Here is a 21,919-nt window from a genome sequence, read left to right as displayed (position 1 = left end):
GAATTCTATTCAGCTAGGATGACATTTAGTTTGTCTGCCTAAAGCCAGCACCACAAGCTGTATGTGATGAAATGGCTAGGGGCTAGAGGGTTAAAATCTATTCCCTCAACCCAAAATGAGATTGTGGCACAGCCCATCTGTGGTCACTACACCATTCTTGGGCTGCCATGACAGCTGCGGCCTCTTACATGAAGAGTTAAGACCAGTGGATTTCTGTAATTGCAATAGCCGTTTTACTGCCCTCCACTGCTCTGTAAGGGACTAGCACAGTGCTCAGCTACCCCAGCATGTACAGGAGTTGTGGAGCCCCCTCTGTTGGACAGTTCTGCTTGCGCTGCCCTATGGAAGGTAAACCTGGAGCTCTAGTGGTTCTTAGGGCCATATGTGAACCCAGTACACCCATGGGAATTTCACCCTTTGTTGTTGTTGGGTTTTTTTCCTCTCCCCCCCTTTGGATTCTCCAGCAGAGATCTTTGAATTAAAAGATGGGGGAAATGACACACTTTTAAAAAATATGTAATTTAAAAAATAACTTTGATGCGTGATTATTGTTGATTTTCAATCATAACAGGTAAAATTCTGCCAGCTAATTTTACATCCCCAGTGTCCAATTAATATTGCCATTTTAGCTACCTAAGAATTCTTTTATAGGTTAGTTCTAGACTCCTATTTCAAGCATAGCAAGCTTTGTACAAGCTTTATTGTTAAGAATGAAATTTAAGCTTTATTAGGATTAAGTGTTTAATAGCATAATTTGCTGCATATGTTGCAAATACAAACTGCTATGAATAGATCCTCTGTAACAAAAAAGTATTTAATATGTTATATATGGACTTAAATCCAATATGTTATCTTTAACTAAAGGAAATTTATAAAAAGAGCTTTACAGAGGGGGTTTTATTCTATCAACTTCAATTTCTTTAAAACTTTTCAGAACTGAAATTGAATTGGGTTGGGTTTTTTAGATTTTTTTTTTTTAAAGAAGTGGTGCTACCATCACTTCTTTTATTTCCTGAATAATAATCCAAGTAATAGTACAGGATTGCCTGTGTTTTACATGTTTGACAGGAGACAAATATTAGTAGGGTGGTAGGTAAGTATTTAGTATAGTGAATTACCACAGAGTTCTGTCAACTTGTAGCTTCATTGAAGATTTAGATGTACCGTTTACCTTAATGCTAGTGGGAGTTTTGCATGTAAATATCATGCGTATTAACGGGGTGAAAATAAAGACTCCTGTATGCTGCTTACCTAGGAAACAGAGGAATTCAAGCCTGTTAATTAAGAATGAGTGTCGTTTTGGCTTGGGGCTGAGGCTCAAGGAACCTAGTATTCCCCAGTCTACATAAAATGTTCATTAATCTGCATAATACAAGTGACTGGTTTGGAGATCTCAGTGGTTTTAAGCAAGCCGCGATGTTTCCTTGTTTGTAAATAGTAGTGATGAATGGCTTTGTCTTATTTTAGGATTTAGAAACCTTATTAGGTTATCTCAACAGAGAGCTTTGACTTCTTGCAGAAATTTGGAGATTTTATTACTGCTTCACACTTCCTTCTAAAGTATTCAGCTCCTTTTTATTCCAGGAAGTAATTTTATATAGGTGAGTAAATTTCCATTTTTCGCCTTCTGTTTTTTGAATTTGCTATGTTACATTATTTAGTGTTCTATAAAATATGTTCCCGCTTCCATTATTAAAGCTGGAATAAAATAGAAGATAAGAAAAATAGATGCCTGCAGGAACCTTAAGAGAAGAGAGAAATCAGAAGTAAGGGACAAATCCTGCTCAACTTATTCTCAAAAGTTAACAGGGTGGCGGATTTCAGTGCCCTATGTGTAGGTGCAGGAATCTTCTGAGTCCTTTGGATGTCAGGAGCTTGAACCTGCATGAAAGTGCAGTGTAGTTATGCTGAGCCAGAATAGCAGATGGGTTTTGTATTCTCCAGCCAGGATAAAATGGATTGGAGTATCTTTTCTGGATAGAGGGAACTAAGATCTGGGACAGAGAGGTCCAGCATTGATAATCCTAGGTACAGCCAAGCTTTGGATGAAAATGTGGGTTGAGATTTACGTTTGGCTGCTGTTTGAGTCACTAAATCCCAGGGAGTGTATATGTTTGGATTGTATGTAATGTGTTTACTTTATTCAGAGTAGGGTGGGAGCTCCACTGTTTACATAGCCCCAATGAAGTCAACAGGATTACTTACATGATTAAGGCCAGCAGGATTTGGCTATGAAAGTAAGAGTATTTTACAGCATTTTTACCTGTAAGGCAACAAAAGATGTGGAGCACCATATAGTTAGGCAGAGTGAGATCAGCACAAGTATTTGGCGGCATAAAATTCTGCAGTCTTGTTTGCAAGGATAATTGATTACACTGTACAAGTCATAGCTTCAACAGCTTCTGGTGATATGAGCTCCTCCTACATGAGGTTCGAGATAGGATTAAATTAATCGGTGGTGTAACTTAATTGGAGTTAAAACAGATGAATTTAGCTCCTTAATGTTTTCATGATCCATCACTTGTGGGTAAATTCTGGATTTTGAAAAGTTTGAGAAGGCTAAGTGATAAACATAAGAATCTGGAACCACACTAGAACTGTAGACTTGAGTTCCTGTGTATCTGGTCTCATGGTTAAATTTAGCTTGTGTTAGTAAACCAAGCACTGGCTATGGATAAGGAAATCCTGGGTAAGTTATTGCCACTGGTTGATCCAAACATACTAAAGAAGAGCTATTTAAAAGTTTCCTGTGGGAAGTGTGGGGGTAAAGCTACTTTTTTGTTAACTTGTTAAATTAAACTCTACTGTCAACAATTCTATTTAACTTTATGTGCAAGAGCAAGAGAGGCTGTAGAGACACAAGAATAGTCCCTTATATGCTAATGGTTAGATGTCCTGTACATATTCACAGAACTGCACAATTCCCAATGCCCCTGCTGTGTTGGGCAGTTCGAAGTGTGTGCCATATCATATAGGATATGTCTATGCAGCAGTTCAACGCCCATGTCAGCTGACTTGTGCTAGCGGGGCTCAAGCTATAGGGCTGTTCAGTTGCAATGTAGACATTCGGGCTCAGGCAGGGTCTCTGGGCTCCAGTCTGAGCTCAAATATCTACACCGCAATTGAACAGCCCCGTGAGCCTGAGTCAGCTGCCATGGGCCAGCTGTGGGTGTCTAATTGCAGCATAGATATACGCATAGGGACATATGTAAAATCTTTCCAAAATACAAAAATAAGGTGGGCAAATGAGAACTAGATGCACTACTTTAGTGGGATGAAAGAAGTGATTCGGCAGTTAGCCTCAGTGTATATAAAGCTGCTTCTGAACAGCCATCCACCTGTTCGGTGCTACCTCTGAGAAGCACAATTACGATCTCAATGTGGTCAAAGCAACTGAGAATGTGAAACCAGGGGTGGTGTCTAAAAGATGCATTTCTCAACCTTGCTGAAGGACAAGTGTGACAAAGAGACCAATTTGATTTCTTCCAGCAGTAATAAGGACATAGAGAAAGTCAGCCCAGCAACACCTTAACTGTAATGATCAAAGAAAGATACTCAAGGATGTGTATAATTTCAACATGTCAGTAATCCCACTGATGTGAATGGGACTACTTGCATACCTAAAATTAGGCACACATTTAAGTACCTTGCTGTATTGAGACCTATAACAGCCTGACAAAGGGAGACTAGAGACAATTTAGCTTACTAGCCATCTGCCATGCCATCATCAACTTCACTGTGCTAGTCTGAAGAAGTAAAATCATATTAACATTCCCACAGAAAGACAACACTAATGGGAAACAATGCATGACTTATGACATGTCTCAATTCAGTTGTCCTGGGAGCTATCAATTGTACGTACACATCTGCTTCTAAACACCCACGCAGGATGAGGAGCTTTTCAGCAACAGGAAGTCTTCAGTTCCCTCAACATGCAGGTTGTATGTGTTGCCAAATCACAGATCTCGGACATGGTAACCAAGTTCCCAGGATTGTATCATGTTGCGTAGGTATTGAGGCAATTTGTCCTACATCAGCTCTTTGAATTAGGCTAGTGTTTCCCAAACTTGGGACATCGCTTGTGTAGGGAAAGCCCCTGGCGGGCCGGGCCAGTTTGTTTACCTGTCGCATCCACAGGTTCGGCCAATCGAGGCTCCCACTGGCCGCGGTTTGCTGCTGCAGGCCAATGGGAGCTGCTGGAAGTGGCGGCCAGTACGTCCCTTGGCCCACGCCGCTTCCAGCAGCTCCCATTGGCCTGGAGCAGTGAACTGCGGCCAGTGGGAGCCGCGATCAGCCGAACCTGCGGCCGCAGCAGGTAAACAAACCGGCCCGGCTCCCCAGGGGCTTTCCCTACACAAGTGGCGTCCCAAGTTTGGGAAACACTGAATTAGACTAAAAAGTGTCTGGCTAATTAGTAAGTAACACAATCTGATAGCTATTCTTTCAGTGTTCTCAATTAAGATCTTAGAAAGAACACCTAACTCTGTCTTTTGCCACCTGCTGTTACTGTTGGCAGACCGTTGCTTGGGTAGGGAGAATCAGGGCGACCGCTCGGGGGCACCAAGCTTTGGGAGCCCTGCAGGCCAGTGCGATTGGCCGGTCCCAGAAGAGACGAATCCGTCACTTCTGCCCCGTGCCCCCCCAGGGATGGCCCTGACTGTTGGTCACCCTCTGAAGATGTGGTTTATGATATAATTTCTTAATCCCCAAACACCTACAGAGTTGAAGTGTAAAGATACAATGAGGCTTATAAGATCACCATATCAGTTTTAGTACAGACAGTGGTACTTAAAGCAGCTTAGGTGCCTGGATAGATCAGGGGCCACATTACTCTGAACTGCTCAAAGTTCCTTGAGTGATGTTCTGCATGCTAATGAATAACCTATCGCATATTCTGAGATGAAGGAGGGAATTCAAGTTAAGATGAGACAGAGGTGGAAACACTTCCTCTTTCACTCTATGGAAAATGATTTGAGATGTGAAAGGTCAGGCAAAGTTATTTGGATGTAATTTTTGCAGCTAAATTCTCATCAGTGTTCAATGGACAACATAAACGTGGACATTGATCAGTTACAAGAAGACAGTGCCTGCTCTCTAGATCCTTAGGTACCAAAACAAATACCATAAAATTAAGTATGAGCTGGCACATCAATTTCATATGTAGACATGGGTTTCATTCAGTTTCATGCTCCATACACACTGCAAAACAGCAAACAGGGCATCAGTGTATTTAAAACACAATGAATTCTCTACCATGTTCTGTTGCAGCTCAGCTTCTACTGCTCTCCCTGGTACTGAGACACTGGATAATTCCTCATCCATGGATTATATACTATAAGAAGGCACTGCCACATTAATAGGTTCTCCATCCTTCTTCCTCCTCATTCATCACATTCATTGCCTTATGTCTGTCGTCACCTGGGCATCAGATTTAGAATCAATTAGTTATTAACCTTTCATTGCTGGCCACTGAAGATGAGTGTTGTGATAATTAGGTTCAGATCACTCTGATTGTCATTCCGGCAGTCATCTTGTTTTTACCTACTGCATCAGCAGGTTTGGCTGATAGTGGCTCCCACTGGCTGCGGTTCGCTGCTCCAGGCCAATGGGGGCTGCGGGAAGCCACGGCCAGCACATCCCTCGGCCTGCACCGCTTCCCGCCGCCCCCATTGGCCTGGAGCGGTGAGCCATGGCCAGTGGGAGCCGTGATCAGCCGAATCTGAGGACGCGGCAGGTAAACAAACCGTCCCGGCCCACCAGGGTGCTTACCCTGGCAAGCCATGTGCCAAAGGTTGCCAACCCCTGCACTTCCTATTCACTCCCAAGGTCTATTTACTTACTCTTTCCAGTAGGAGAGCCCATAGCTATCTTTAGCCTCTTCCTGTAAGGGCCCCCCTCCTTTTCATTCTGACTGTGATTTCCTCCTATGTTTCTGTTCTGGGTTTGTCAGGCCCATTTCATTCTTCGAAGTGTCTATCCCTTCTGGATCTCTGAGTCCACCTTCCTCAGACTTCTGGTCCTTATCAGCAGAAATGTTAGTCCCTGATATGTTAAAGTACCTTCCACCAAATCCCTGAGATGAGGAACTAGAATGGAGAGCACGCTCATTCTGAATTTGGTAAGTGGCCAGCAGCTGGGTTCATTCCTCTTCCTTGAGTTCCTGAATACATCCTTGAGAGAAGAAAAATCAACAGCCCATTAAGCTAATGACCATTACTACTAATGGCTACCAGTGAACAGATGATTGCAATACCTTCCAGTGAAGTCTTTCTGCACAGATACTACATACTCACCTACATATTGGCTTGTTATTAAGCATATGCATTAATTATTGTAACCTAATTCCAGCTCATCAGCTGTGACCAGAAACAGCCATAGGATTGATGATAGATCCCCTTTCATATTGGGAAACAAGAATCTTTTTTAGGGTGTTGGGTTTGGGATATTATTTGTTTTGGGGCTTCTGCACATTTTTCTCACAAATCTGTGTTCATCTATATTCTCTCTAGCCCTTTTGTGCAAATCCCACCATCTCTTTTTGTTTGATGTGTGGTCCATATTTTTCTGCCATAGGGAATGTATTTTGGTCACTATTTGTGTTTTCTATATTGTCCATTAACATAAACAAAAAGCAGGCATTTTCCCAAGCAACTGTCTTTGTTAAATCTTACCTCTGTGCTTGGTGCAATAAAAGACACACAAATTAAAAACAGTGTCCCCCTGAGGCATGTACCCAGTAAAAGACACAGAGAATAAAAGTTGCAGTGGGAGACCCAGAGGAGAGTGTTAACTTAGCTTATTTTAAAACTCACTTAATCTCTTTGTGAAATTGGAGAGGAGACGGTGTTTGTGGCTTAGTGTTACTTGGCTATGCAGAAGTGAGACTTTAGGAGGATTTGTTTCAGGAGAGGGTTGGGGCTTGGAATTGAGCTCATATCATATATATGGGGCAGTATGGTAGAGGAATGGAAACAAATTGGAGAGGAGAATGGAATGGGCTACTGAGACTGTCTTCATTGGTGCAGGAAAGGGTCTGAGGGGAGATCAGAGATACTGGCCAAGAGAGTTATGCAAAACCTTGAAGTTGAGGATGAGAAGTTTAAATGTTGAACAATGGGAAAGGTGTTTGTGGAGGGGAGTGACAATGTCTGATCAATGGGCCAGAACGATAATTTTAGCAGTAACAGATAAGATGGGGATTATCTGGTTGTCAGGACCCGGGGGAGGGTAGGCATTGATAGAAGAAGGAAATGATGAGGGAATGAACAAATTTATGACATTAACATCATACGATCATCTCCACCTAGTGAGGGAAATAGCTTACTTGGAACTAGCATGCTTCTTAAATCTCTTGGTGTGTTAGCGTTTCTTTGGGACAGCACAGTCTAAAAAAGAGTAGATGAGTGGAGTATTTGTAAATATGCTTATGAGACCTATAGTGGGGTTGGATGGGTAATGGGTTGCGTGTTGTGCACAGAGTTTCTTTGGGAAATGTCTCTTTAAAAAATCATGCTGAAACAGGTGTGCCTGAGTGAAGGGTGCATGGTTGGGAGGCATTCACCTCACATGCCTCATTACTAGTCTTAAACCAACATTCCTACAGCAGAGCCATGACCAGTTAACTGCTTCTTTTATTATGAAAATGTGGCTGGTTGAGTCGGTGTGCTAGGCTGCTCAGACCATAATCCCTATAAAATACTTACTGACAATAGAACAATAGAGAGACAGAGGAATGGACAAAGAACAAGGGGACTCTTATTAATACAAAAATAATTATTAGGGGTGATGGAACATTAGCAGTGGGGAAAATTGAGACTGTCCTCTTTGTGTTAGATGTAGTCATGCTTTGAGCTGGCCATGAGTTAGGATGGAGTGAACATTGGGCTGGGACATTCTCTACTCCCCACTTTCTATCTGGTAAGAAGACATCTGCTAGAATTAACAGGAGGGAGAGCTATATTATTTAAGCTATTTATCTTAACGAGGAGGAGCTTAAGAGGTGACTTGATCATGGTCTAGAAGTACTTACAAAGGGAAAAGATTTCTGATAGCAGAACGCTCTTTAATATAACAGACAAAGGCACAATAAGGTTCAAAGGCTGAAACAGAAGCTAGACAAAATCAATAGAAATGAGGTGAAATTTTTCAGCAAGGAAGGTAATTAACTATTGGAACAACATATCTAGGGATGTGATAGATCCTCCATTACATGGAAATCTTTCAATCAAGATGGGATGTCTTTCTAAATGGAACACTTGAGTTCAACCTGAAATTAAGAGATTGATGCAGGAATCACTTGGTGAAATTCCATGGCCTGTGTTGTGCACGAGTCATAGTGGTCCCTTTTGGAATCTATAGGTGAAATCCTGCCCCATTTGAAGTCAGTGGAAAATTCCCATTGACTTCACTGGGGCCAGGATTTCATTCTGTGAATCTGTGCTTATTAGCCTGTACTTAGTCCTATCTGCATATGCTCGCTCCTGGTGAAAGTCCCTGAAGTAGGCCAACAAGCAATCTAGATTTTACTCACTTCCTACCCCGTTTAGCCTTGATGACTTGGCCATCTTTGCACGTTTGCCAGAAGCATATTCTTTGGGTCCAGTTGTGAGCTGATATGACTTGACCAAAACTGCAAGTCCCAGTGACCTAGCAGAGGTGATAAATGATTATTTGCTTTCTGTGCTACATTAGCTGCCATTTCCTGAAAATAGCATGCTTGATTGTTACATGAACTACAGCTGATCATGTGATATTTATAGGAGTTACTGAAGGTGTCATTTATGGAGCAATTTTAGTGTATCTATGACCTTAGGTGTTGACTGCCAAACACCTCTTCCTTTCTTCTTGAGATCTCTGTTACCAGGCTGCATCTGTGCAGGATTTAGGCCCCATATTTGATTATTATTATTTTTTTAGACGGTAAGTGTTGTCTTTCCTGCCCCAAAGGATATTTTTTTCTTTTGGAGTGTCTCAGTCTCTCGGGACTGAAAGGTTGCCTTGCACTTGGGTTGATATCTTTTATTAGAATTTGAATTCTTCCATTGTAGCTGTGCCACTTCATGCACTTCTTCACCTACACATTGAGTTAGTGACAAATAACATCTTAGTGCTAGTGACAACACTGCATATGTAGTTTAATTAAAACCAGTAGTGCCTCTGGCTGGTCTTCCGTTACGGTTGGAATATTTTCCATTCCCCCCGCCATCTGTATTTGTACCCATGAAAGTTTGCATTACCTAGTTCTGTAGTGTCTCATGGTGACAGGACTTTTCTTTCCCTAACTGCTGTGGTTGCACTACCATTCCCTACCCTCACACTTTCCCCTCCATTCTTTCGTTATGCAACAGGGATCCTCCCGTAGACATAGCAGGTGTTTGGCAGCTAATGCTGTGGCATTTTTGCTTGCACGACTTATGGATGAGAATTTCAGTGCTCTAGGGCACAATTTCAACCCAAGTATATGAAAAGCATATTCCTATGTCAATTCAAATTATATCCCTATTAAAGGGAAAAAAAAACTCCAAAGGAAATTAAATACAAATAATTACACTAACATAACATTAAGGTTATAATTTAATTTAAAAAGTATAAGGAAATTGAGTCAGGTTTCCCATGTCACTTTTAGCCGGACTTTCTTGAGACTACCTACTGTAAAATGAGATAATGACACCTTTGTTAAGTGACTTGAGCTCTACTGATGAATAGCACTATGTAAGAGCTAAGTACTCATTTTTGTGTGTGTGTTCTGTTACCTTTCATCAGGGAATAATATATCTGTTGGTAGTTAGTTACTTCTACAGTGCCCAGAACTGTGCTAGGACCTTTACAGTAAACATACAAAACATTACTTGCTTGCTTTTTGTGTAACTTTTAGTATTATATTTATACCTGCATGTGAACGTATGGCTGGTATGAACTTCAAGATGTTGCTGGTTAAAGCCTTGATCCTGCAATCACATCTGTGTGGGTGAGTCCCTGTGCCCACTCCACACCCCATTGAAATCAAAGGGATACCTTGTGAGTGCAAGAGTCGACCTGCGCACATCTGATTCCAAGACTGTGGTGTAAAGTCTCTCATGCTCAACACCTGACATTTATTTATTTTTAGCTGGTTTCCCAGTTCCAGCAAAGTTTTTGGTTATTTGGCATATACATATCTTTTCATTTCCCCCTCCCTTCAGCTTCACTGGAGCAGTTACCCACAGCTGATTTGCTGGTGGTGCAGAATTATACTCCGGTCAGCTAGAAAAGGGTGGGATTGCTTTTCAGGACTATTTTTCCCACTAGAGATTCCCACCAGATTGTTTTGTTCTCCTCTTTCTTGTACCACTTAAACTACTGGGCTGTATTCATTCCAGAGCATGTACTCATTCATAGGATTTTATTATTCAGCTACCTCTGATAGTAATCCAACATTACTTTAGCTGCTTTCCTTTCTTGCCTTTCAAAAATAAATCTGCTCTTCCCCAAGTATACTTACAGAATATCACAGAGCAAACTGCAGTCACAAACTTGCCCATAGATAAACAAGCAAGATGGTCTGTTTGTTTTCTATAAATTAGTCTGTTCAATCTGTAGCAGTTTGCCAATGTGGCAAGAAGAAATTCTTTCACTGTATAACATTAGACATTAAAGGGCAATTTAACATATCTTTAAAAAATATTTTAGATTATCCTGATTCTGCTAAAGGTGCTGACAAAATATCCCTTTATAATATATTTTTTCTGCAGAGACTATAAAGACCCTTAGAAAATATCATTGTGTAAGAGATAAATAGATTTCCATGAGAACATGCTGCTAATGATGCTGTAGGGGCTTGATTTATGAGAAGAATTTTGCCAATTATTAGGTTACTAAATAAATAATAAAGAGGTGGTTTCTGTTTGGAAAGGGGCTGAACATATGGTGTGGGGAGGAAAAAAAACACCTCTTCAGAAGACTTTAGTTACCTCTGTCTGTGTCTTGCTCACAAGATTTCTTTTTTTATAGAGAAAATACATGAGTTTTAATGAAATAGTATTTTCTGTCTCATTTCCAGACTTTTTACAAGAGATTTCTTCCCTTTTACTGTTTTAAGAGTTGAGGTGCTTTCCATGGAGAGAATTTTCATCCAAGACTTTGAGAGAACCTAAACTTGAACTTTTAAATGAAATTTAGCAAGAAAATATGCTGGTTGGTGGAATTTCTCTTCCTCCCCCCCACCCCCTTCGCCCTTTCTCATTCAAAATAATGTGCTTTATTACACTTTCACAATACAAAAGGTAAATACTTCATTTAAAATACATTCTTTGAAAAAGATTGGTTTGTGTGAATATATTTTTTCTCCTGTGCGGAGGCAACACAATAAAATTATATGTCAGAGTAGTCAAGTGACTAATATGGAAGCTAAAAATCCGCACTCTAGTTCTTGAAGAATACACTTTTTGGATGCCTTTTGGTTAGACAGAGAAAATGTTGTCCTCAGATGAGCAGTAATAATACTTGGTTCCTATATTGCACTTTTCATCCATAGAGCTGAAAGCACTTTCAAATGGAGGTCAATATCACTAGTCCCCATTTTACACTTGAAACTGATGCACTAAGAATATGCCTGGGAGTTGTGTGCATGTTTTTAAGGGCAGAATCTGATCCACAGTCATTTACTTTCTGACACTGATATGAAGTGATCTCTTCCAGGGCCAGCTTTTCTCTTGGAGAATACTCCAGGGGCGCTGGAACAATTTGTATAGTGGGGGTGCTAAGAGCATTGAACCAAACTGTAAACCCTGGATATGATGGAAACCACTTCAAGCCAGGGGGTGCGACATCACCCCCAGCACTCCTAGTTCCAACACCTGTGAATTACTCCATATTTTTCACCTTCACTTTTATCTATGTAGAGTCGAAATGCATTGAGTAACCAGTACCAATCACAGTAGTAATGAATGAACAGTTTATTTTATGTAGTATTGTACTGTTGAAAGTGTAATGCCTACATTTAGGCCCAGATTCTGCACCACTGAAGTCAATGGGAACTTTGCCATTGACTTAGTGAGAGCAGGGTCAACTCAAGCCCCTCATGCAGGTGATTTAAATATAAGCATGTCACTAAGGTGACCATACATTCTGATTTGGCTGGGACAGTCCCCTTTTTAAGCCGTGTCCCTGGCGTCCTGACTTTTTTTTTGGCAAAACTAGGCATTTGTCCTGTTTGCTCTTGCCAATCAGTTGCCAAAAGCAAATGGGACAAATGCCCAGATTTGCCAAAAAAGTGGGGTGCACCCTGCTAGTGGGGTGTGAAGGAACATTGAGGGCGGGGGAAGCAGCGATGTTTAGGAGATAGGGGAGAGGGGACAAGAGTTTGGCCGATTGTGTCTCTGTTATGCTCTGCCCGTCCAGTTGGGGAGTGATGGAGTGTCACGTGTCACTCTGCAGCCCAACCAGAGGGCAGCGCGGTTAGGGGCCTAATTCAAACTCTTCTCCGGCCAAGTCATGAAGCTGTGACTCGTGGGCCCGGGCCCTACCCCACAACCCAACTGGTAAGTGCCCAACGGAGTCCTGCAGCGTCCACTTGTGCCAGGGCACTGAGCATGGTCTGGACCTGCGAGTGGTCCCTGGAGCCCCCATCCTGGCCTCGTGTCCTTCTGACCCACCATCCTTCAGGGCTGATCTCCAGAGTCCTCTTCAGCCCACCCCACCCCAACTTGTTTCTTTCCCTCCCCAGTCTACCTTCAGTCATCTGTTTCTGTCACATCCTGGCCGGGGTGCCATTTAGGGAGGGAAATGGGAGGCACCTGCCCCGTCCCCTAAGTTTCATACAACCAGCTGCAAGCAACCCTCCACTGGTCCCTTGTCGCTCGCTCCTCTCCCCCATCCCCTCACCAGCTGGGAGTTGGCCCCTCTCCATACCAACATCTGAAATGGTAGCCCTGCATGCTGACCTCCCCTCGCCTCCCCAGGGCTGCTCTCAGGAGTGTCCTTGGTCCCTCCCACTACCCGGAGCTTCCTTCCTGCCCCTCTGCTATCCCAGCCCCCAAAGGGGCATCACACTGCTTTCTTGATCGTAGTCCAATAGCTTCAACTCCTGGCTCCAAGCCCAAAAGTTCTCACACTTGCACACTTACACGCTACTTTGCTGCCCAGATCCCAGCCTATACCCATTCCTCTTCCCCTTGCCCCCATCTCTGCTACTTGGCACAATTAGGGGCGCAGAGGAATGGGGAGATGAGCGGGGGCATGGGGGATGAGTGGCAACTCCAGGCGACTCGGGACAGCCCCATGTGTACAGTTTTCAGTTTACGGAAAAATGGTCACCCTACATATCACCCCAGTCATGTGGAGAAGAAGTAGACTGTACCTAACTCAGTGTTCAGAAGAAGCTCATCTGGGGAAAAGACATGTAAAATTCTAGAATTAATTTCTTTTGGAAATGTGAAGCAGAGTTGAGAGTTAAGCTGGATTTTGAAACTAAATAGTATTTTGGCTAAGCACTACTGAAGCATTTCAGTGAAAAGTTAAATCTCTTAGCCAAACTATGTCAAGAGAAAACACAATTAGTTGTTGATAAATATCCAAAAGCTTAATCACTAGGATAAACTTTAAAAAGCACAGGAAAAATGTTCAAATTTATTTTATCTACAGCCTGCAGCAAAAGTTTTGCCAAAGGAAATGTATTTATATTTAATCAAGATGAATTTTGGAGAAAATAGGCTTGTTTTAAAAGAGCCTGAAAGAATGACAGCACCATATTTTTAAAAACAAAATGATCTGGATTGTCCTTCTCTCTTTCAGTTTTGGCTTCAAGTGAGCAAACCTAGGGCAATCGAAACTTCACTCTAAGCCCTATATTCTGTGTTCTCTGGATCTGATCTAGGGCCCATTCAAGGCCATGGAAAGGTTCCCAGTGGCTTGAATGGGCTTTGGATCAGGCCGTATTTGAGCAGCAGAACTGGTATCAAATGTTGCCTTCTCACAAACATGGATCTGGCTGTAGGACTGGTTTGTAAATATGTTCTTCAGAAATAGTCAGTGTCCATCTATGACTGTAAGAGTTGTTCACGAATGGTGCCTCACTCTCCTTTCAAAACCAAATGGGCTCCGTGAAATACCTCTCAGTAGTCTTTCAGATACCTACACATGATTATCTAGAGCCACTGGGACATTTCCCTAGGGCACATTCCATTTACATTTGGACTAAGGGAGTCTAGAATAGGAGTTAGTTGACAAGGGGAAAACATTAGGGCTTCTAGTTGAACCAGAGAGGTTTGAAGTCTGCTTTCAGCAAGGTCAGAGTGAGCACTAGGGAGAGGGATTGGAAAGTCACACTCAAAGTACTGTTGATCGTGTCACTGTATGTCTGTCATGACCGCGGTTTTTATGACCAAAAAATGAAACTTTTTTTTTTTTTTTTTTTTTTTTTTTAAATAAAAATGCTTGGTCTCTGTTACTGCAGTCAGCTGCTGAGCAAGACTCCTCCATGAATATTTTACAGATACAGACCTATAAATGTTAATTGTAGTAGATATTTATAAAGTGAACTTTCAAGGATTTAACTATGAATTTAATATTATTCAATATTTTAAATAAGTGGCCTTGTTTTCATAAGTGCAGTGCACCTGGCAGCTCTCATGGAAAAATCAGCTCACTTATTTAGGTGCCTAAATGTAGATTTAGAGACCTGAGTTTAGGAACTGTGTAGACTGGAGGCCACTCCAGCGTGCTCCCTTTCGGTCAGGTGTGTTGCTGCTGGTGAGCCCTGCCTCACTTCCATTCACCTAGGTTATAAACAAGTCCAGACAGACCTTTTAAATCAAGGAGCGCCCCTTTTCCAAGGGTCTCATTTATTATCAAGAGCCATAAACCTAAGTAGGAGTTCACTCGGATACATCCGGGGATGTTTGTCATCTCTGGCTTAGTCCAACTAGTGGTCTCTGGCTCCATCTGTCAGGAAATTGTTCTTTCTTGCTCTTGTAAATATTCTCTATTTCTGGAACCGCTCCTAGTACCATCCCTGGGATACTCCTTTTCAGTCCCTCTAACCAGGAGTCCGCAGCTCTCCTTTTTGGAGCTGGGCTGTATTGATTTAGTCTTGTTCTCACCTTAAACAGGATCCCCCTTCTTCTCTCTGGAGCTAGGTTCTATTAATCCAATCCTCTGTTCCTCCTTAAGCAGGAGCGCTTAGCTCTCTTCTCTGGAGCAGAGTTGTGGCTTAGCCCAGTTTTTTCCCTCCGCTGACCCCTTTCCTTAATTAGGCTTCAGGGTGCTCGCAAGCCCAGCCTTTCTCTGCTGATGTTTCCTGGTGTCTACCCTGCTACGAGAGAGGAGGCAGCTTTTATCTTGGTCCCCTTCTCCCAGCTTATCCTCCAGTTGGCTGCGTGAGAGTTGAACCTTGCCCTGCCCTCTCTGGAAGGCTCTTGGCCCCAGGTCATCAAAGAAACTGTAACAGGATTTCCTCCCCAACGCTTCTCACTCCTGGGACTGCTTCCCCTTTCCCAATGTCTCTTGGGAGATATACAATCAGACCTTTCAGCCTCTTAAAGGGCCATGCTACATGATGGGGTGAGCTGACTGTTAGGCCCCACTAGCCTTAAGAGACATCACCCCGTCACAAACCCATTTTTGAAAATATTGGCCATGACAAATAGCTAGTCTTAGTCATGGATACTTTGATATCTGCTCATCATAATTATTAACCATAGAAATGCCGTGAAACTATGGACCTTTTAGTGTGATTTTCTTTATTTATCTGATACTTCACAACTGGATGATTTGTGATAAAGTCTAGTGACATAGCCCACCCAACTGTTTTGTGCTAGATTCCTTGAAAGTACATTAAAATTAGCTGCTTGTTAGCTGGTATATTTCTTCCCTAGGGCACAAATCATATGCTACTACAGTTTAACAGACTGGAAGATATTTAACTGTAAGAATCAAATCAAAGGTTCACACTTTTTGATATATGATTGGACTTGCAGTGCATAGTAATCTGACAAACATGTATTTGCAAGTCAATAAGAATGTGAGTCCAATTCTTTTCTATTTGCCATCTGTTCGTTTGTTCTTTCTTTAAAAAACAAAAATCTTTGCACTCATTTTGGAGACTAACTATTTCTTCCTCCTCATCTCCAATTTTCTTCCAAGTTACCCTTCCCAGCCACTGCCAGTTCAAGACTCATCAAGCCACAGAGAACTTGTTGCATTCTCTTAGGCTGTTGTTTCATCATAGGATTAGAGATGGAAGAGACTTCATAGTTCATCCAGTCCTTTTCCTTGATAATAATGAAGGATTATTTCCTACTGTACATTTTCTAGTGTATGAGGCCATGATTCAGCAAAATACTTTATACTATATATATATATATATAGTATTTTGCTGGCTTGGGGCCTTGCTGCTACTTTAGTAGTAGACTGAATAGGCTGAGTGCCTTTTACCCTCGCATGTAGAGGATTAAACTTTATTGCCAAGAGAGGGCTGGAAAGGAGTGTTACTTTGTGGCATAGACCCTTGGGGCTTTTTAACCTTCACTTGGAACACTGAACACCAGTTATCTGTTAGGCTCAGGTGAGTGTTATTGTGCATTAACAGTGTTGCATGAAGGTGAGAGAAAGATAGATATTGGTGAACCTCAGTCTAGCCTGTTGTCTTCTTTTTTGTTCTTAAGTATGCTCTCCCCCATAGTGTATCCCTGACTGAATGTTACATAATCAACGTAGATAATATTTTTTACGGTAGTGCTTTGAATTTGTGGTCTTCTGGTTATAGCAAGGTATTGGGAACCAGGAGTATCTTGGAGCTAATGCTGCTCGAACCACTGAGTGACTCTTTGATTTTTGGCAAGTCACTTGGCTTCCTTGTACATCAGTCAATCCAAATATAAATTGGGTAAAATACAGGACCTCTTTGAAAACCTGATGCTACTTTTGAACTGAGCTTTTCTTGGAAAATAATGTAACCTTGTGTAATTGTTTATACTATATCTTGGTCTCCCAAACTTTTGGAGCTACTAATCCCCTTCTGGACTAAAAAGTATTTTGCAACACCCTACCTTAAAATCTCAAACCTCGAACATGAGCAAGTTATTTGTTGTAACCATACCAGAAATAATTAACTATAGATTCATAGATTCTAGGACTGGGAGGGACCTCGAGAGGTCATCGAGTCCAGTCCCCTACCCTCATGGCAGGACCAAATACTGTCTAGACCATCCCTGATAGACATTTATCTAACCTGCTTTTAAATATCTCCAGAGATGGAGATTCCACAACCTCCCTAGGCAATTTATTCCAGTGTTTAACCACCCTGACAGTTAGGAACTTTTTCCTAATGTCCAACCTAAACCTCCCTTGCTGCAGTTTAAGCCCATTGTTTCTTGTTCTGTCCTTAGAGGCTGAGATGAACAAGTTTTCTCCCTCCTCCTTATGACACCCTTTTAGATACCTGAAAACTGCTATCATGTCCCCTCTCAGTCTTCTCTTTTCCAAACTAAACAAACCCAATTCTTTCAGCCTTCCTTCACAGGTCATGTTCTCAAGACCTTTAATCATTCTTGTTGCTCTTCTCTGGACCCTCTCCAATTTTTCCACATCTTTCTTGAAATGCGGTGCCCAGAACTGGACACAATACTCCAGTTGAGGCCTAACCAGCGCAAAGTAGAGCGGAAGAAGATGTCAGACAGCAAATTTGAATTACAAAGGTGGTCCAAAATTTTAGCTGAGGCAGGGAGGTATAAATTATACTCTGCAAGTTTGAGTGAATCTGGCGTTTTGTCTCCAAATCAGGCTTTGTTTTTAGGCATTTAAGAAGCTCCAGTAAAATATAGTATTTTATAATCTTTGGCATTTTTAAAATCTGTTTGATTTTTCTCATTAGCTTTTCATCATTACTTAGTAATGTAGTACAGTTTGTTTTGAGCAGAGTACCCCTTGCTTATGCTTCCCCCTTGTTAGCTAACACACCACGTAGGCTTAGAGGGGGAATAGCTGATTATCTTGGGTAATGTAGGTTTGTGTGAAGGGCAAATGTACTTATTGGTACATTCATTTTCTTTTAATGAGTGTTTGGCTCTCAGAAACCTGTGCTAAAGGTCTTGAACTTGTCACCATACCCATGTCATAGGCATGAAAGAATTCAGTGAGTTATGCTCAAGTCATTTTTTTGAGATATTCCACCTCCATTTTCTCATCTTCTTGACCTTTCATCAGTAAGAATTAACAGAAGTTAAATCCTAGTGCTGCTGTTTTGATTCTAAACCTCAAATTAATACCAGAAGACATGTTTATATATAAATATGAAACAATTACTTTAGATGTCCAGTGGTTATAGTAAAATAGAATGGAGGCATGTTATGTAATGTTCAGTTGAACTTTGTAAAAACCTTCATATCAAACTGACTACAACAGCTTTAAACTAAACTGCATCTTTCAATTTAATTAGGAATCTGAAATCTTACTAATAGTTATGGATTATAATACTTGGATGAATTCCTCAACATATAGTGTCTAATATGCTGCTGAAGACTAATATTTATATAAGAGTACTGTAACATTTAGGGTTAGGGAAAATCCACCCTTCTGGATTAATCAGATATGACTAATATGTATCAGTTGAATATTGATACTAAATATGAATCCTGAATAGCAGGAAAAGTGAATGGAGAAGAGTCAAACTGATATGGGGAGGGAGTCACTTCAGTAAGGAATGAATGGGGCTGGGACTAGACTTTGTGAACACGGTTGGAGGAAGCCATTTTATATATCCAATATCCAGAGTGAATTTTAGAATCAGACTTATATGAATATGAATCCAGCAAAATGGGCAGATTTGCGTGCAAACTGATTGTGGCTTAGGGAATTTTCACATCCCTAACATATTTGCACAATGAGGAAGGATCATTACTTGAAAGATTTCCTGTGTGAACTTGAGGAGTATTCTTCTGGAACTCTTTAAAACTGATTTGTTAATTCAAGAATTTTAAAATCTACTGGCCAATGGTTAGTAGGAAACTTTCCCTGGCAAGTTAAGGAGGAAATGTCTCCTGACGTCATTTTTTTGCATAATTTAAGCCTTCATTTAAAAAAAAAGTCAGGTTTCCAGTTTTTGTGGTGGCAAAGAAGACATTTTGAATAGAACTGCTGTGGTGTTGTCTGACTGAGTCTGCAGACAGACCGCTCCATTACTTCTGCTGCAGCACATAGCTTTTCCAGGCAGCCGCAGAGTGAAATTAACCAGACTCTGGAAGATTTCATACAGTCTACTAGGGGCTATGTAGATCTAATTTATCTGCAAAGCCCTTAGCATTCATTGGTGTAGTAGCTATAGAAAACCCTAAAACAGATAGATGGCTTTACTGCTGCTGCTCAGAACCCTAGCAATGAAATTGACAAAAATCATATCTCTGTTGCTCTACAGTAGAAGCAGAGGCAGTCTCTAGGAGCACTGCAAGAATGGGGATTTGGGTATTGGCTGTTGATTTCCTTCTCTCCCATAATCAGAAACCAGAAGTTTGGAGAAGTGAGAATAGTTTAATCCCTCACTAGTCAAGTGATGGATAAGGGGAGAAGAGGATTAAAAATAGGGAGAGCTTTCCCTTCCAGCAGTCAGGGGGCTGGTGAAGTTCGGTTTGAGCAAGTATCTACCAACCACAGGCTGATACCAAGCTTGGTTCAGGAAAATGAGCACCTTAATAGAAATCCTACCATCTTCCCATTCTCAGCAGTCAGATTTGCGAACTGGTCATCTCATCATGTCTCCTGGACCTCACTGGTGGGATGGAATGGAGTTGAAAGGCAAGAGAGACCTTTATTGTTTGTTTGGTCTCTGGCTAGCAGGTATCTGGGAAATTTTTCAAACTAATGTTTATCTATTTCTTCCCTGACTTTAAATCTTCTTGCCAGGTATGGTAATGTCTATGCCATATTTCCTCCTTTAATGGCAATCTGACATTTATTTTACATTTATTTTTTAAATATTTTATGCAATTACTATTTTTTTGTGGTTGCCTACCTAAATTATCAACTACCACCTTTCCACTTCATCACAATAATATTTAAGAACAGCATAAAATCTGGTTTAAAATGACTGTTCTAAATCTGAAGTACATTTATAATCCACCTGACATGTTTAACTTGAAGCTAATAACATTAAACTGTCTTGTTAAGTGTTCTTAAAACGCCAGGATGATGTGTAATTGTTTTCTGAAAGTAGAGGCACTTTAAATCTTCAGCTCTCATTTAAGTAATGAGTGTACTGCAGACTAGCCAAGCCATTAAAATTGATGTCATCAACTAAAAAATGTGGTGAATTCTCACAAAGTTCTGAAATTTGAATTACTATCTAAGCTAAATATTCATAATAATAAAAGCTTTATAAAGAATCCTGAAAGATCCCACATGTTAAAAAAATGGACCATGGAACAAACTAGGACATACTGTATTCAAATAAATACAGTGTAGGAATGAATGCACATTAAAGCTGTTCAAATATTATTAGTAGAACTGGTTGAAAAAATGTCTAAATTTAGATGATTTTTGGTGAACTTTTTTCTCTTTTTGACTAGCTGGTAGACTTGAGACTTTTTTGAAATTCTTTTGAAAACTATTCATGAATTTTTGTGTGTGTTTTGAACAGAGCTCAATCAATTAGATCTCAGCATTGGCTTGCCATGACAATTGACTTATATTAGATTCTAGGAGATTATTATTTATGACCCCAATCTTTGCTATCTATCTCTGTCCTTCAGTTCTATTCGGTACTTAGTAGCACCCACAATAATTAAGCAAACTAGTTGCTCTTATAATCCCCACATATAACTTTCTAAAACACTCACCTCTTGGGTTGAAATTTTCCATGATTGTGGCCAAAGTTTGCTTGCCTTAATCTAGCAAGTAGTCTTGTATTTCACCCAGTGGCTAACTGCTCATTAGCTTTTGACACTTAAATAAATGTGTGTGTGAAACATATTTCAATTTTTCTTGTAACACTTATTAAATTTGTTATTTCAGCTTCAAATGTTGGCATCTTATATATTCAAAGCTTAATGATATATGTCTGAATGCTTTGTAGTTTAAATATTTACCTTATAAAGATGGGAAACACAAGTTAGTTAATCACTGCATATCCTTCTGGCAAACTTGTTTATGGGAAATTAAGCAACAGTATGTTATAGACCTTTTTCTGGGAAGTGTGGTGGAATAATTTGGATTCTCTTCTATCCCTGAGCTCGGCAACTCTTTCCAAAATGTTAGCGATTTATAACAACACTTAGCACTGCTCACTTTCAAAGCATTGTACAAATATAATTAACCTCCACAACACTGTTGTAAAGTAGGTCAGTGAATGTCGTTATCCACAGTTTAAACCTGGGGAAATTGAGGTAGAAATGTTAAGTAATTTATCCAAGAGCACTGTTCTTAGCCACCAATACTTTGCTCACATCACTAGATTACACTCTTCTCCTTTATTCCTATATTCTCATATAAGATGGATCAATGGAAAATCTATCAGTGACGTCAAAAGATCAGGATCAGGGTCATACTAAACATGTCAAAGGTTGTGACTGCTGTGGGCATATTGGAGCCAGCACGAGGAGACCTCCAAAAGTAGCTGGCTTGACTGAAGCATTACTGAAAACTATGTTTATTTGTATGATGGACTTTAGTGGGAACCCTGAGTTGACCATGACCAGCTAACACACACATAATCATATCTTGCCCTATCTACACGAGGTCTGAAGCCCTGTTTAAAATCCTGTTTACTAACACTCTTTTAAAGCACTACCATTGTCCCGATTCTAGACATGCTTTTTACAAACAATTTCTAGTTATATGATTCCTTAATTTAAAACAATTAAATTAACTTAGTGCTCTTGATATGTGATGGGGTTTATAGCCTGAGCAACTGTCATCCCCTCTTCACTGCAGAATGGGTTCATGGAAAGCAGTA

At 40.8% G+C, this 21,919-nt stretch overlaps 1 protein-coding gene across 10 annotated transcripts in view; it reads left to right on the top strand.

Moving 5' to 3' along the window:
• The window catches only part of ADAMTSL3 (ADAMTS like 3), a 262,575-nt gene that overhangs the window by 21,426 nt on the left and 219,230 nt on the right, over positions 1-21,919 (top strand). The window lies entirely within an intron of this gene.

Source organism: Chrysemys picta, chromosome 10, assembly GCF_011386835.1.
Source record: "Chrysemys picta bellii isolate R12L10 chromosome 10, ASM1138683v2, whole genome shotgun sequence".
Classification (NCBI taxonomy): Eukaryota; Metazoa; Chordata; order Testudines; family Emydidae; genus Chrysemys; species Chrysemys picta.
Note: the sequence above shows the minus strand (reverse complement) of the source record. Positions and strands in the feature narration are given on the sequence as shown.